Source organism: Ctenocephalides felis, unplaced genomic scaffold (genome assembly GCF_003426905.1).
Source record: "Ctenocephalides felis isolate EL2017-DRISC unplaced genomic scaffold, ASM342690v1 CF-g0.4_SCAFFOLD_01170, whole genome shotgun sequence".
Taxonomy (NCBI): Eukaryota; Metazoa; Arthropoda; class Insecta; order Siphonaptera; family Pulicidae; genus Ctenocephalides; species Ctenocephalides felis.
In genome coordinates, this window is record NW_020537324.1 from 5,556,943 (window position 1) to 5,575,531 (window position 18,589).

Sequence of the window (18,589 nt, forward strand, 5' to 3'; positions counted from 1 at the left end):
GGGTGCAGACTCGACGATCCGGACGCCCCATAAAAATAATCGTTATTCGATGTAAATTCCTTGGTAATGGCCGACTCGCATTAGCCTCTACTAGTGGAGACTCTTTCTTCTGTCGAGAACGACGCCAATCCTACGAGAATGTCGAATTATTACCTTTTTTATTACGCAAATACGTGGGCCCACGTAGAGGAAAGTTGAAAGCAAGAACCGCATCTGAACTTTGCTTGGAAAATTGTAAAATAGCCATTCGAAGTGGTCGTAGATTCAATCTTCCTTAAAATATTTATCAAAATTCAAGAGTATTTTTAGTAAAATTAACAGTATTTCAAGAAAAATCAAGTTAATTGGTAACTGCAATTATTGGCATAAATTGTTTGTTTTATTGTCAAGACTTAGCAAAGCAGATGGATGCCACTTGTTTTTGATCAGCAATAATTTTGCTAATTTATCAGTAAGCAGGGAGACGTGGAAATACTGAAACACTGTCCATGAATATTTTGGATTAGTCATAAAATGTAATCATCCCTAAATAGGGCGAGTATCAAAATCATCTAGTCCAGTCTACTAAACTAGATGATTCAATATCCTTTTCCATATGAAAATAACAGAAAATATTTTTACTGTGTTTGGTTCTGGCATTATTTATGCAGCCATACATTTTCTTTGAGAACCTTATTCGAATTATAGTAATAAAATAGAATTTCTTTTATATCATACGACATTACGGTCAGAGCACATTGAAAATAGGCAAACATATGGGACATTTATAAAAGATTATGCAGATATAATCGCAGGAGGAAAAACATTACTCAAAATTTATTTTCATGCATTATACACACTTATAAAAAGCATAAAATTTCAGGCTTCTAATACAATTGGTGAATTTAAAAAAATATATATTATTTCTTCCAAAATATTTTTTTCCCTTGTCTGTTGAAAGGTAATTTTTGCACGAATTATGAAGCGTTACGACGAGATTAGTATCTTGAAGTATAATTTTATTCCTCGTAAAAATTAATGAAGCGTCAATGATAGTATTTTTTCAAATTATTATCAAATTATTATACCGAATTTAATTCGATTTTATTGTTCACTGAGTTTCAATTCTTTTCTTCTAAGGTAATAAATACTGATATTATTATGAGTTTGATTTTCAAAACCATTCTGCTTTGTGAAAATAGCCATGATTATTATTTTTAGCATACACATGTACCTAAGATGTTATTACTGATGGCTTTTTAATTATTTTGGACTTATTATAAATATAACAATAATATAAATTATACTTTCTAGAATGTTTATTGGTTTCAAATATCTTTTATTTCGAAATTTGTTTGAAAAACTCATAACATATCTTTGTTATTATTTTTACAAAACTTCATTAATAATTACATTATAAAGATGTAATTTCAAAATAATATTTGCAATTGAAGTAAAAAAGTGCAAATAAAGCCATTACAAAGTAATAACATTGCTAGAGGTTTATCTATAGCTTCTAGCTCTATTATTTTTAACATACTAATATTACAACGAATATAAGCAAAAAACACTTGCCAAATACCTTATAATTAACTCCTAAATGATATATGATTAAGATCATTTGAAAATAGCAATACAAATCAATTAAGAATTCTTTAAATTAAATAGTAATTGGTATTTATGAAAACCTTGATTTTGATTTTATTGCGATTTGAATAAAAAGCAACTTGGAAAACATTCTAGGAAAATTTCATGAGATTTTGTTTATAAATCATATAAGTTTATTTACTTCTTTTTATTATATTTCATTTTTATCAGGAACATCAGTTAATTTATTTTTAAGTTTTTTTTTAAATAAAAATAGGGTTTTAAAATTCTCAATATTCCTACTTTCATATGCAAAAAAAGCAATAATGAAAATAAATTAAAAATAATAGCATGTTTTTTTAATCAATTTCCTTTATTTTTCCATACATAATTCTAAACTTTTTCATATCCCTTTATCCCTAAATTCATAAACAATGAACCAAACCTATTTTCCGATGTTATCTATCCCAATACCTTTGAATTTATGATATATGTGTAAATAAATGTTTCCCTCGAATCGTTTTTCACGAGTTATCATTTCTTTTATCCTGCGCCTCGCCCTCACCAGCGGTCAATTTCAAACTCACCCTCTTCTACCCCGTGATAAAGATGTTCCCGAGGGATATCTACAGGACTTGTGGGATTTATCGGGATAACGGGATATAGTTTTTCAATTGTCCACTTCTCATTTCCCATCTGTTATCTTAGACTGCATGATGGAAAAGATAGACTATTTATGACTGGGTAAATGATCAGATTGGTTCTTATCCAAAGTTTTTTACGATTTTCTATTAAGTGATATAATGGATAATCAAGTTCATTGTTTTTTAGATTGAGATATTCTATAGATTTATGAATTTTGTATTCAAATACGGAACTTCTTGATTCTATTTTTGAAATGGCCATATTTGGAATTACACTTACTCTGAGCATTATCAATCGATCCTTTGTTTCGCCAAATTTGCTCTCCTCCTAAGATCTCTGAATCTCTAATTATATTGGGACCGATTCGGTATGGGGGCACTGCGGGTGCTCCCATACCCAACAGATTGGGCACACGAGCATCTTAGACCCTTCCGGTACGCTAATGGCTTATAAATTGGTAAACCCGTGGTCATCCATTATTGCAACGTCTAAATACTCCCACATCTTAGATATTATGTGTGTTCTTGTCCATATTAATATACCGTTGATTAAATTTCTTACGTAACGTTTGATGAATTATTAAAGTTTGTGTTTGAATTCAGAACAGTTGAAAGGTGGAGCAGAATGGTAATTAAATTAGTAGTATGTGAGTAATTGTTTGTTATTAATTATTTACACTATTTACACTTAACATTTTTTTTTACTATTTATATATGTCTTTGGCATTTAATATTCAGACTTCATAGTAAAAATTCAGTTTCAATATGCAATATATTTTGAAAATATTTCCACAATAAATATCTATCAGATCGTGTATGAACAATCATCTAGATGTCAAAGGTTTCGACGCCCAACGATCTGTTTGCTTGCCTTATTCGTATATTTTTTCTACACTGGATATAAAGTGATTTATTCTTCTTATATTTATGTATATAAATGTAGACACGAACAAATATTTTGTATTCAGTTCTGTTTTTCTGAACAAAATTTTTATAAAAAGCCTATAAATATTTTTCAATATTTATATAAACTGTGTTAACTTTGATCGTCTCTATTAACACACCTCATCTCTAATTAGTCGTTTGTTGTATCTAATTACACTCTTTATAAAATTTATCTCTACATGTCACTATTTAAATTATTCTCAGTGTTTATACGTTTTTCCTCTGAGAACTGTTGCAAAAATGTTCATTTTGCTATTTATATAATCTGTAAAAAAATATTTTTTTAACGCCCAGATACTTTGAATCGCAATACGGATTTACTCCAAATACCTAAATGTGCTCTACATAAAACTTTAAGACATAAAAAATTACTTTAATGATTTTTAAATCTATAATTCTCTAAAACACAAAAATTTTAACATGTTCCTAGTTAAAAAAGATTTTATTATATATTAACTATTTCAATTTTTTCCTCTAATCTATTTCCCATATGAGCAAATTTCAAAATCTCAACACAAATCAAGCCAAGGCAAATATCTTTCGCTTCATCCCTAAACTTAGAATATCGAAGATATTTCTGTCCCTTCTCCCTTGACACGATTTTCATACGATTACGTAGCAGTTTTCCACTCAAATCATAAAACCCGAGAGGACCTTTTCTTATACCCTGATTGTAAAGTAACAACAATATATGCGTACACGTTGTAGTCATTCTGAGGAGCCCAAACATCTGAATTCCATTTCGGGGATATCAGAAGTTCAAGGATAGGATAGATGGCATTATTTTATACTATACTAATAATATCATTAAATTGGAAAAGAATAACTCTAAATTCTATACATGCACGTATTTATTGTAATCATTTCTATTAGATAGTTGTGGTCCAGAAAAGATGTAGCAAAAACACTGGAATCATTTTTATATGTAAATCACCAAAAATACTTTTATTTACTTTTTTTACATAACTTCCTAAATAAATTCTCGGTATCCCTGAACTTATTACACGCAAATATTGAAGACAAAAGCTCCCAACCTCGTACAACTAACCCAATGCTATCACAATGGATAAAGTTTAACTCTTCACAATAATGCTCCATATATTTGCCAGATAATGTTAGTCAGTTTTCGGTAGTTACATAACATCGGACAATATCTTAGAAGATTGATTGATCCGTTAATTATAATCAGTGTATGTTCGTTCTCTGACCGAGCCATATGTTGATAAGTTTCGAGTCAAACTTACACATTCTCCCCCCGACGAGCCCTTATATCGAGGGTAAGGGGGCACCTTGTTCCGTAAGTAAGGACAATGTAAGGGTTAGATACATGGAGCGGAGATATAAGGTAGATATATAGATTGAATGCATGGTTATATTAGTTATTAATGTTCCTAATGTAGTTTCTGAAACGGAAATTTCTCGGTTGTATATAATGCTATTATAACTATCGCTATGGATTGAGTGTGTTTCGATTCATGGCCTGTATTGAAAGCTAAAACAAAGTAAAGTTCGGAGAGAAATTGACTCTAAAGCCAGATAGAATTTCTTTATTATTTTTTTACTAAAGTGTCAACTTGTCTACTATATTACTTGCGAATTGTTTTACAAATTCGAATATTCTTTATACCCTTATAGGTACCATAAAATCGACACCAACAATTTTTTTTCAAAGACAAAAATGGAAATTTATTACCATGTAGAGAATTTTATGGCACCCTTATTGTCACTTTATATTAGAGTAATGTGTTCGAACAAAACATTAATCAAAATCATCAGAAGCCCTAAGTCGATCCCTTTACGTCCACACATATTTGTGAATACGTTAAGAACACATGATAACCACGTTATAAGATTACTACAAAACAACAGGGATATACAAGGATGTCCTAAATAATAAAAATAAATTTATATATGAAATTAAACCAAAGTTTTGACATTTGTCGATATAACTCATTAAGTGATATGTCTATTATGTAATTGGCAATTTATTCAATTCGATTCACATGCACCTTCATCTGATTTGGAACTAGTTTTATATTTTGTGACTATAAGAACAATATCTGATTGAATCCTATCTGCGAATTTCTACTGCTATATAGCATTATCTACTAATTTATTAGAGAAAAATAATTCTAATATTTTGTAATTTATATTTACAATTGCCAAACTTAGCATAATTTGGTCTATTACTAATTGTACACAGCCATAGCATCCTATATAAAAGTTGGACAAAATTGTATTCCTATATTACCAAAAAAATTATTTTACATTTTTCGATTTACATCTTTCATCCCTAGTACGATTTCTAGTAAGTTGTGAGAGTGGGCCAAAAGGCGGTGAGAAATTAGGATTTGATGAATGCTTGATCGATTGAGACAGGAGTGACTTAGAAGTTTTGCATGTGTGAGTCAAATTGGAAGAGAATGTATTCAAATTCTACTGTTTTGTGAACCAAGAAAGGGACATGTCGCAACTTTGCATAAAGATAATTGATATCTTTGGAAAATTATAAACATAACTAATAAATTCATCTATAAGATAGTACCAATTGCATTATTGATAATAAATGACAAATTACATTCATAGATTAGCCAAATTGCAATTACATACTTTTATTAATTTTTTTCTTGTCTTATATACCCTTCACCATTTTGACAGTAACCATAATTTTCATTTATTTTTTACTGAATGCTCATTCAATTATGTGTATCATTACATTTTCCTGACTTCAAAAAATTCCCATTAGTGCAATCTAATAAACTTTTATTTCTCATCTCTTTCTCATTTCTCATTTCTCATTTCTTATCTCTTGAAGTTTCCTCTGCCATCTCCTAGTCAGCAAATATATCCTTTCAGCATCTTAATTTTATAATTATTATCATTTACCCATCCTATTCCCAAAGTGTCATTATCTAGAATTTGAATTTAATAACGCGGAACTATCTTATTGATCCATTTCTCGAAGTTTTCCTTCGGAAAGGTTTGCATTTTCCTTCGGAGCGACCAGGAAGCTTTTGCTAATCACACGCAAGGGACCGCAACAATTTGCTTTTAAAACGAGGCAGGGTCTTCTTATTAGATTCTGATCGCGAAAGTATAATCCTTAAACTTATCCTTAACTGAATTTCAAAGACCTTCGTGGTTCGATGAGATAAAGGACAATTATTTGAACTGGTCTGGGAAATAATAATTTTGTTTGCAATATGGACATCATATGTAATGCATGTCTGAGAGTATACTAACTTATTTAACATTGTGTGTAAACTTTCAGAATTTTCCATCGCAGGATAACATTCCTCTAATTCATTTTTTATTTCATTGGTGTCATATGTATGGTTTATCACAACTCTATAAGACCGTTCCTGGTTAATCTAATATGTGTTATATACAATATTTTTCATTTTAAAAAACTTGATTACTGCGCTGTATTGATCTGGTAAATTAGTGTTTATTCTAATTATATCGTTCGGCATAGATTTAAGTAAATAATCATTTTCATCCATGATTTTATTCAAGTCACTTCTCATATCCGGGAAGTCTGTAATGCTGTACACAAATATTGGTGGGGGTCTTTGTATTTTAGTAGTAGACGTTTTTTTTTTAGTTTTTCAATTTCAATCCCGATTTCTGAAATCTTGATCATGTTTATCATTCGTTCGCCGTGCCGTTGTCTACTCTATGAGCTTAATTCGCAATGCTCCTGGATCTTAGCAACAACCGGCCACAATTTCCGGAGACGCCCGTTGTACCAAAATTAGAAATTGCTATCTGCCAAGAGGAAAGGAGAAGACAACCACACTACTAACCCGGATACGCGAGAAGCAAGTCTTCACGTTGTGTACCTATATATTGCTGTATACCTACTCGTACTTCCGTCTATGAACGGATTTGACTATGCAAATATTTTAATATTATATCGCATCTGCATATACGCCCGTCGAGATGATACTCCGGCTAGAGCCGAATGGATGTTGTCAAAGTGTGGACGTCTTTTAATAACAGGAGGAAATGATTTATATTTGATTGCTGAGGTTGCTTCGAACAGAGAGGGAATAGAGAACTAGGAATATATGTTTTTTCTCACTAATAAATATTTCACCCGAAAATACACTATTTACTATTTTTTGTAAAGCGTTTGTCTAATTATTAATCAAAATTTTCCTAAGACTGATCAAAAACAATGAGGCAATATTTTATATTTGATAATACTAAGTAATTTGATTTCTTAAAGAAAGGTTAATTAAAGACTACGGATCTTTTATTACTGAAGATATTATAGAATTCAAAAGAAATAACAGAATTCTGTGTAATACTATGAATTTTAAAAAAATAATTGTTTTTTCTAAAATATTATAAATTATGATAGGTTTGGGCAAGGCACAAAAATCCACTCATTGTTGTTCTAAATAGTTCTGAGGGAGGCCAACTAAAGTCATTGCATTACTGCCACATTTATGATTCTTGACAAATGATTTTCGAATGCGTCAGTCATAGTCGATATGCAAAAATCACATTTGATATGGGTCTAGAAACATATTTCAAATATAAAATTATATTGTAGCAGAATTGAACTAAGAGAAAAACTTTTGAAATCTAAAAAAATAAAAAAATCCAATTTGACTTTTACTAATTATACTATCAAAACCAAACCAATTAAATCACAGTAAATAACACAAATCAATCAAACAAACATCTAATTATGTTCAGTGAAATTCCGAGCTAATTTGTCATTGTAAAACTTTTAATATCAATTTGTTACCAGGTTTTGTTCACTCCATAGGCAGGGTTAAAAAACACTCCGAGGGCAAAAAGATCGACTATTTTATTTTTAATTTTAACATTTATATTACATTATTTAATCAGTGCCATATACTTTTATATGTTAAACAACTAAATTAATAATATTAATATAAATATGCATTTTCAAACATAATAAACAAAAAAAAAAACACTATTACTACTATCAGAAATCTTGTTTCTGTGGGTATTTCTTTTAATTTATCATAACCAGATTCATCGCTTTTTAAAATACAATAATTACGAATTACACAAATACAAATTGTGTTTGAAATAAGCATTTTATGGGCACATTTTGTACAAAAATCACTCTCCATACATATACTCTTTGTAGAAAACGTACTCATAAAATTTGTATTTAGCAATGGGTAAATAATGTAGCTTTTAGTTCGGAAAATCACTTTTGATTAAAAATGAGTAATAGAATTTATTTGCTTTCTATGGGGTAAATAGGAACATATTAAAATTCTTAGAAAAAATAGCATTTAAACATTTCTACATTAAGGCAATAACTGGGTAATTTTCTGAACATATTTCGATAGTCAGTTGCTTGATATGTGCTATGGTGCTATGTTGTGCTATGTGCTATGTGTATGTTGTTTCGTTTTCACAGTATATTTACTGAAAATCGAAAAATAATGATTTATTTAATATATTATATATTGCGATGCTGAATGGGATATTTAACTCGATGATGCATCTAATTCAACTCAACAATCAATCGCAAAGGATACGTAATCTGTTTTCCTTTTTGATAACTAGAAGTAACATAATAGCTTTTTTCCATCTTGTACCGCTAGTTTTCTATAAAACTATATATTATATATAAAGTCAGCTCTATTAGATTAATTCTAATAACAAAAATCATCAAATATGGATGGATTAACTATTGGGTTACAATCTAAAAAATACGAAGGAAGGAGAAGTTTCAGCCCAACGAGTCATAGGACGTAAGGTTCTGATTGCTGTTAATATAAATATTTTATTTTTCTTAACTAGATATTTCTGTAAATATTTATTTATCTCCACCGTTATAGTGCGATGCAATTTTGCGTTTCCGGGACTTGCAGCATTCGCTTAGACGCACAGTAAGCATCAAGGCGGTCGCATTAATTAAGACGCCGCCCCGGCTCTCCGTAGAACCGTAGCAGTCGTGGCACCGTAGCGGCGTAGCCCCGGCGTTGTGCACACTGCATGCAGTGCATACGATCGCGATATAAACCGCATACTCCGATGTAAACAGTATGACGTTGTATAAAGATCAACATATTTTGGATAAGGAACAGACCTTATATTTAGTAGCAACACTTAGATTAACATCTAAAACTACTTAATTTAAAAAAAAACAGTTTGTTTTTAATTCAATATTTTGAATGACACACTACTAGTTTTTCTTATATTATAATGTATTGCTTATATTTCATAAAATTGTGGATCCAATGCAATGTTTATATAAAATATCTTTGTCTCTCCATGTAGTAGACTGTAGGATCGAACAATATTCCGAATCGCATAATCCATCGAAACTTTCATATTCGTTTTGCCCCGCGTTGCGATTTACGAGTGTTTTGTATTCAAATATCGCGTATTCAAATTTGATTGCATACGATAGCCGAAAACACACAGAGAGTGAACTTCGAACAATACATTACAACGGGGGTGGTGGTGTCCGAGAATGGGGAATCGATCGGACGATGTGTCAAATACAAAATAAACCGTCACGGCAGTAAATCAAAACGCATATAAAACGCTCTCTGACAAATCCATTTAACAACGGGCGCGAGCATTCACTTGTTAGCCACATCGACTCGGCGGTGCATCGGGTTTGGCGGACAAGTGGGAATTCGTATCCTGAAACATTTTTCAGAAATAATTTCTTGATTTAATTTTTTTTATATTCAGACATTTTTTCATTCATAATTGACCATAATTTTTCAAAGAAGTCACAGTAAAACACATGATTTATTAATTTTTGTTGGTATTATTTACTTATCCTCTACTACTCGTACGTATGAATAATAGTAATATTTAAATTTAACTCAATGATTGTGTTGAAATGAAAAATCCCTTAGCGGGATTATTTCAACTAGGAAACATATTTTTTGAAATTCAAGTGTGTATAATTACTGCTTGATATCTGATAGTAAGTACGTAGAACTGGATTTAATTTCGGAACCCCGTAACTTAGCACTTTGCTACTTGAGTCACGTACTGCTCATGTATAAATAGTTGAAACACACAATGATTTTTTGATAATGCTTTTATTGGTATCTGAACAATAATTGTTTTAAGTTATTGTTCTAAACCAGAATGTAGAATAACTATTTGTTCTTACAATACACCTATCAATGGGCTTTTATTGCATTTTTACTACACCTTATGTCATTTTTCCCTTGTCAAAAATCTAAATGCAATCTTCATCAAAATCAAATTTATTGATATTGCAATTCAACTGGATATAAAAATGCTCGAGCACCCTCGATTCGTCCACAAAGCGTATCTAAGCTGAATGCAAATTCAAACAAATATCTCGATGCATAAAAACGTCAATTGGTATGCACTCTCGCCGCAAGTAATCCGACAACGACGATTTGATATATGCAGATTGCCCCAGGACGGATATTATTGTAACTTATGGTGTAATCGTTTAGAAAAAAAGTCTTTCTAAAATAGTAGTAACTCCTGAAAATTAAATATGAGAAAAAAATTACTTGATTCTTTTATAATTTTATATCAGTAGCTAAATGTAAATGACCATTTTATCAATAATATTTGTGCAAAATGGATATTTATATAATCTTTTTTATTAGATTACAAAAGCTTTTCTCTCAATTCAATTCCGCTATAATATAATTTTATGTTTGAAATTTGTTTCCAGACCCATATCAAATGCGATTTTTGCATATCGACTATGACTGACGCATTCGAAAATCATTTGTCAAGAACCATCAATGTGGCAGTAATGCAATGACTTTAGTGGGACTCCCTCAGAACTATTTAGAACAACAATGAATATCTATGAATATATAAACACTTTAAGTATATGTATATATATATATATATATATATATATATATATACTTACATACATGCATTTCCATGTTGTAACCGTGGCACATGCATCAAATTATTTATAATAATTGCTTGATGGCATTGGTAATCAATTATCTTTAATGGCAAATCAATATAATTATTTAATTAAAAATGGAAATTTTGTCGATTTTTGTAGAATCTTTTATATCCAATCAGATGGTAAAATATCCCAAACTCACTATACAATTCCTATAGTCTTAACTTACCAGATTACTATTCTTCTAAGTCTATTTCCCAATATGGCACAATCTATCTCTATCCTCCTCCTGAATATAATAAAAATCATAAAGTGTCTGCCATCCACTTATCTTTGTCATAAGTGCCGATTGTAAATCAAAGTACGTAATGATGTCTATAAAAAATGGATGAGTCTTTTTTCAGTTCGCATATGCACGATTGCTTATGCAAATAACGCATGCTGGCTAGGGTTGATGGTGATAGCTAAGAATTACATGGTTGGTGAATAAAGGAGGATATGCAAACGGAATCTAAAGGGAACCACGACGTATGCTGAATGTATATTGCAAAAAATTGGTGGATATTCAATGATAAAGGACTCTATAAGTACAGAAATGGAGTATTGTTTCACAGATCACCTAAAAGCAATAACTTGATATATATTGGATTCAAATCGTCGATCTTTGTCTTTTTTTTATTTATTTACCATAGCAAACTATACAAAGTACATTCAGCTATATTTTATTGGAGGTATATATTATGTGATAGCTATCCAGCGATACCACCTTCTTAGATATTATGTGATATTTTGTAGTAAATCATTGCAGATTCTTTTTTTGAGACGTATTGGTGGTAAAGGCTTGAGCAGATCTAACGCTAATTCATTTAGATGACGACTTAGACAAGCTTTGTATCTGGAGCAGTAAAGACTAATTTCTTCTTCTACAGTTCGAATTCTGAGATCTTGATGTATCAACCAATTGGTGACGTATTTTGAAGCGTTCACGATTTCTTTCAAATTTTATTGGAACTTTTGTAGAATAGTTATGTTCGATTTACTCGCCGTACCCCATAGTTGTAGGCCGTAGGACCATATTGGTTTAATAATTAATCTTTGTCAACAAGTATTTTGAAAAATGTTGATTTTGTTTACAAGTTAAATCTGAAAGTGATTATACGGTCGTATGACATTATATTTATAGTATTTCATGTAAATTATCAATAGTCTATTACATCGATGTGTAGTAGTAATATCGTTAGATAGAGCAGAGTGATAATAACTCAATTCACAAAATAACAGTACATGTATCGTCGCATATAACTCGCATCGTGTAGGCCGTGGGGGTTGTAATTCGAACACACCACTAATCACACGTTGCGTTGGATATTCAAACCATAATTAGTGGTCGTGCCACGGGATTATGACATCAAAGGGAGGACCGCAAACTTGATTTACACATCGGCAATGGAAATCTGCATATCTGCAGATCTCGATATGCATAATGTACTATATATGTCCAATAACCGATGCCTACTGCTTTATGGACTTATTAACAAAAAATATTTTATGCAGACCACTGTACCTTCACGCATCTTTCAAAACTCCTATTGTTATATCTTATTGAATGCAACATGTTTGCTGTATAATATCCCCATGAAATTTAAAAAAAAAAAAAAATTAAATATTTTTTTTCCCAAAACAGTTGTTCTATCAACGCAAGTAGAAAGTTTTTCTGTAATTTCTAAATGGCTAGACCTGCCTTTACCAAAAACTAATAACCACTTCTCCTAATCATTGCAAATTGAATGTTTTTGGATCGTTGAATAAAGAACTCCGTTCTCATTTTTTCTGAGGTATGCCAAAATGTTCAAAAACCTCTGAAACGTAAAGATATGCCAAAAATTTCATTTTTGATTTTTGGCCCATTACTATAACTTACCCTACGAAATGTTAATAATTCAAAGACCATTTATTTCTAAGTCTTTTCTGCAATACATAATGCTAATTCAAAAGTACACAAAAAATAACCGAACAGATTCATAAGGAATAAAATTAGCACCGTTATTTTTTCAAGGCGTCTACCCAGTTTAACTTTTTAAGCCCTCTGGCTAATACCCGAGAATCGAAGAGGGCTGTTGGTAATGGTTCTTTTTATTATTATGCATTTCATCCCTTTGAATAAAAATATGATTTGTTTTCGGATCAAATTGAACAACGATCGAACTTCGACCAAGATCATCATTAGAAAATATAATTTTTGGTGTGATAAAAAATGTAAAAAAAATCTTGTTGTGTATTCCAAGATTCGGAAACAATAGTCTTTTATAAAAATCACCGAGTCAGTTATTTTTTTTAGTAAGTACGAATATCCCCCGGTAATATTTCTCCGGCGTGAAATGCGTATTAAAATGCAAATGATTTCTGCGACTTGTTAACCCCGCGATTCGTTTTGCTCCGTTATATGCGAACTCGGTAAACTTTATACAAATGGTACTTTCTAGGCCCACGGGGTAAGAAATAACATTGGAAAAATGGTTATGTGAAATATTTTATAAAATGCAGTAGCCTTGTATACAGACGATTATTTGAAGATACTATATACCAATAAATAAATGAGTGTAAACAATTACAGATTTTATTCCAAAATTAATTTTTATATAAATGATTTTACTTATAATTTTGATATATGTTTTTACTTTTTACCAAGTGTTTCTATTTCTACTATATGTCTTTTATCTAATTACTTCGTCTACAAAATAAGCAAGTTAAAATTGCGAATACTATAATTCGTGTAATCAAATTTAATGATAAAGCAGAAGTCACAGAGCGTGATATATCACAATGGATTGACGATGTAACTTCGTAACTGGATCCTTGAAGAGCGTTTGTTTCATATGAAATGTGCCAATTACGTATGTAATAATACTCTACTCGAGGGTTAGCTATCCTGTAATAAAAGATATACGGTCTAGACTAGACCACATTATATGCCAAATGTAGTAAACGTATCTTTTTGATGTCAATATATTAGTTGATTAGTTTTTGTTACATTATGACTGATATTTTTAATATCGAGCGTTAAGTAGGAGTTTCAGTAAAATCACAGTCTTTTCAGCAAAATATTTTTTCCGTACTTCGTATATTTCCACACCGAAGAAAAGTTTCAAAAGTGAAGTAGAAAACGCCACCGTATTATAATTCAATTATTATCTGTGCGGAAGCGAAAACTCTTGTAGATTCGCAATTTTAATTCGTTAAGCCAAATTCGCTGTCATCTATAAATAATGTTTTAATATTCGTACTCATATTAAATATTTAATCACGGCGAAATGGAACTTTGCGAGTAATAGAATTATAATAGAATATTACTTACGACTTTGTTTTTGTATTTTCCGAGCAATATTTTATGTATTATAGAGTCATAGTTTAATTTGTACTACTACAAATATATTTGTTTTATTTGTAGAAATAATTTAAACTATGTTTCCAGACATAGGTTCTTAAAAAAAAGTTATCTGCAAAGAGTGTGCAACATATATTTTTAAATGTAATTTTTACTGCCGAACACCAATCTAAAGTCAAAATTGGGGGTCAAACCATAGAAAATTGGTCAAAAATAGAAAAAAAGTCAAAATGTTCGATATAGGAATTTTTTAGCACAATAATTAAAATTTTAATGATTTCTGTCGTTTCCTGAATAATTTTACCTTAAATAACTACTGAATTCAATTTATATGATTCATTAAGTTTTTTTGGTATAATTCAGCAGTTGAATGAAGAAGTTTTTATGATGATGCCAAATTTTATCTCAAATACATGAACACACTCTCATGCATTTTTTTCCTTTTTCGTCAAACGACTCAGAACGACTTGAAACGTCGTTAAAGCATAAAAATAACAAATTGGATTCTCTAGCAACAACATAATCTTCTTTTTCAGGGAGTTAATAATAATTTATTATTTATTCTTCCATGTGTAATATGTTTTTCATTCCCACGTATATTGCTGTTGGAAAACATTTCGAAGGAAAATAATTAATAAAAGTTTTCCAACCGATTGAAGTAGGAAGTAGGCGACCACAATAGGAAGCGGAAGTTTAAAGATAACAAAAGTGGCGAAAGCTTTCGTTAGTCGGAAAGAGAGGAAATTCAAAGACTTTTCATTATGTTGCTTTTCTTTTGGCCCTCTCTGTGGAAATTCATCGTCTCATTCTGGTCTAATGCTAAAGGGAAGACATAGAAAGAGTTGGAATCACATGATGTAATTTTAGTGCCAGTAGAGCGCATCAATACAATGCAATTAAAACATTAATAAGAATATTCTATTACGGGTGATAGTATAGTTCGTACACTGCTAATAGAAAAATATATAATACCAGAATTTTTAAGATACTTTTATATTTACAGAACGTATTTTTTTTAGAAAATAATTTCTGGTAATTAACTACAACTATATAAGAAACAGTTATTATTTAAAAAAAATCGAATAGAAAAAAATATTTTTGAGAAAAGCAGTGCAGTTCACAGATGATGTTAATGTAGGGCGCTGTCTCAATGCAATAATGGAAACTTGTTCGAACAAACATTCTTCGTCTTTTCTTCTTTGGACTCTATCTCAAAATCAGTATAGCTCACCTGGTATGACGACTGTCACAACCGTTCCCTGGCACAACCGTACCCAGATTATCCTAATAATTAACTATTTTTACTATATACTTTTGTTGTTGTTCAAAGTATCGCGCCTAGAATTTTCCTTTACCTTGACAGTGTACCCGAGTCGGAAAACTCGTTAACAGCAAAGAAAAGCGTCCGTCCGAGGAAATTTATTAAATTACACACAAAAGGGTTTGTTTTCCTTTATATTTATGTACTTATTTATCTAGGTGTGCGTTTATTTCTATACATCTATAGAACTCTCATTATATTTTGTAGTGTTGTATTTCATATCCGAACGTCTGCCCGCGACAATGGGCGCCGTTCGCTCGATATCATAACTTTTCTCATTACATTTAATTATTTCTTGAATAACAGTTAATTCGGCCGAAAATATCAGATAAGCTTGATTGGGGATTATTTTTGTTGGCACACCACAGTGAAATCTTTACAATATCGGTTATTGTTATGTTAGAAATGCGGAGTAAACAAACGCCTTGTCTTATAATGGGAGGGAGAAATTAGATTTTTTGGCAGAAGAAATATTTTGAAAAAATATTGAGATATATAGAAAATCATAATAATCGTAATAAAACATATGATGCTCTTATAGACACAGTTTTTTCTTTTAAATATTAAGAGCGTTTTGATGGACTGCTGTGAATGTGCTATTTCTTGCACCTTTTGCTCCTTATCTCCAATAAGGCTAGACCTGCTTCTACCAAAACTAAACAGCTGATCATCTTGTTGATAAATATTTGTATATACACACTCAGATATAAAAAAACAATACAATAAATATTAATTAACTTTTGTAATTTTCATATACAGTTTTTTATCAGTTAAATCTATTTCTATAACAAATATATGGAGCTTATTAATTGGAAAGGGTTAGGCCTAAATGAAACTAAAGGGTTGAATTGATTAGACGGATAAGCCTAGGAAATTTGAAAGCTTTGCTATAAATAAGTATTTTATCTATTCTAGATCGTATTAGAAATAATTTACTAATATCATGTACTAATGCTTATTAATTTAAATGACTAGACTTTTCTGTTGTTGCACAAATCTAAACAAGAATATATAAATTTAGGAAATTGTAAAAGAGTTTGAATCTTGATCAAAAAACCATTATTATTTTTATCTTTCGCTGTTTATATGTAACATATTATTATCATGTGAACTTGCAAACACTTCACAGGATCTATTATAAATGTTGCAGACGCAAAAATCTCTATTGAAAAGACTCAAGCGAATGGAATTAATTATTAGATTGATGACTCGGAATTGAATGAATCATTCATTTTTAATCTGCATTCATCTACTAATGACTTCGCGAAAAAAAGATACTCACCGAATAATACAGTCGTGAACGTAAAAAGGAAAAACATTTATAATTTCATGTCTGCAACGGCGGCGCTTGCCGGGCGATGATAAGAAAATGAATCATTGGAAACAATATACAAGATAGATGCTGAAAAGAAATGTTCAGAAAGAAAATGAATAATGAATGATCGGAATTAAAACAGCGAATGTATCGGGGAATCTACCACCTGGTAGTAAGATGAATATTTCATTACATATTTTTATCTATAATCATTTGATATAAAATCAATGGTTGCTGTAAAATCCCATCTCTAAATATATTTTTAACTTCACGTGGAGTAAGGTATAGTAATTGCATAGAAATCGAGATTTATTTGTGTATCTTTACGTTTGTAATACATACATGTGTGTATATATCGATACCATTTTTGTGAACCCTTTCGGGAACATCGATCAATCGATTTGAATTATTTAATGCATTTGATTCCTATTGATGGGTAGGCGTGTTGATTACTTTTTGGCAAAGACAGGTCTTTCGGAGACACAGAGCAAATAATACAAAAAAGACTGTTCTTGAAAGAAAAGAGCATCTGATTCTCAAAAAATATTAATAAGGGGGTATTCTAGTGTAGAGCAATGAATTTTAGGTCATTTTTAAAGTGTCGTAAAAGAAAGCAATGAATGTTTTTACTATTCATTTTGTACTACTTGTTTATTAATATTATTAAAATACAAAACAAAAATAAAAAAATAAAAAAGTTGAAAATTGTAAAAACTGGCTGCTGATGAAGTGGGTGGTCTCAAAAAATTGGCATCTCAGTCTTGACATGATTTCAGCTCTCCTAGCCATCGGAAATGCAAAAAATAATAAGATTATTAATATACAATGATGTCGCAATCGCCCAAACTAGCGATGAGTAAAAAAAATTTTTTTTACAAATTGGCGATTGTTTGAAAAAAAAGTATTTTTTTCACTGTTTTTTTGAGTTTCTCGAATTTTTTGAAAATAGTAAAAATTGGAATTTGGGGATAATCCTGGTTCGGGCTATAGATAGGTCTATAAACAAGATTCTCTGAACATTTCAAGTGAATCGGTCGTATAAAACTCGGGAAATCGTGTCAACAGTACTGGAAAAGTCTGTTCTGAGAAAAACGCGTTTAAAGTTTTGCATGAAGCCAAACCAGTATGGAGACCTAGTTAGTAAAATGTCTATATCTCCGAAAAAAACCTTCACGTACCCATATTTTTAGATAGTTAAACTTTGAAAATATGAAATAAAAAAATCGATTTTTTTGAATTTCTACACTAGAATACCCTCTTGATGAATTAGTTACATTCTTGCAAAGGGAGGTCCAGATGTTTTGGAGATAAAGAAATGAAAATTAAAAAAAATGGCATTTGTCGATCAAATATTATTTTTACAACACAGTATCATAAATCCTATACGAATAGAATTATTGGAAAATAGGTAGACACCTGAACAGGTAGACAGACCGACAAGTAAACAGGAAGATAGTATAAAAGTTGGAAGCTAGGCAAGTAGGTAGGTAGACAGGTGGAAAGGTAGATAGGAAATTAGGTGAACGGGTAATTAAGTGGACAGGTA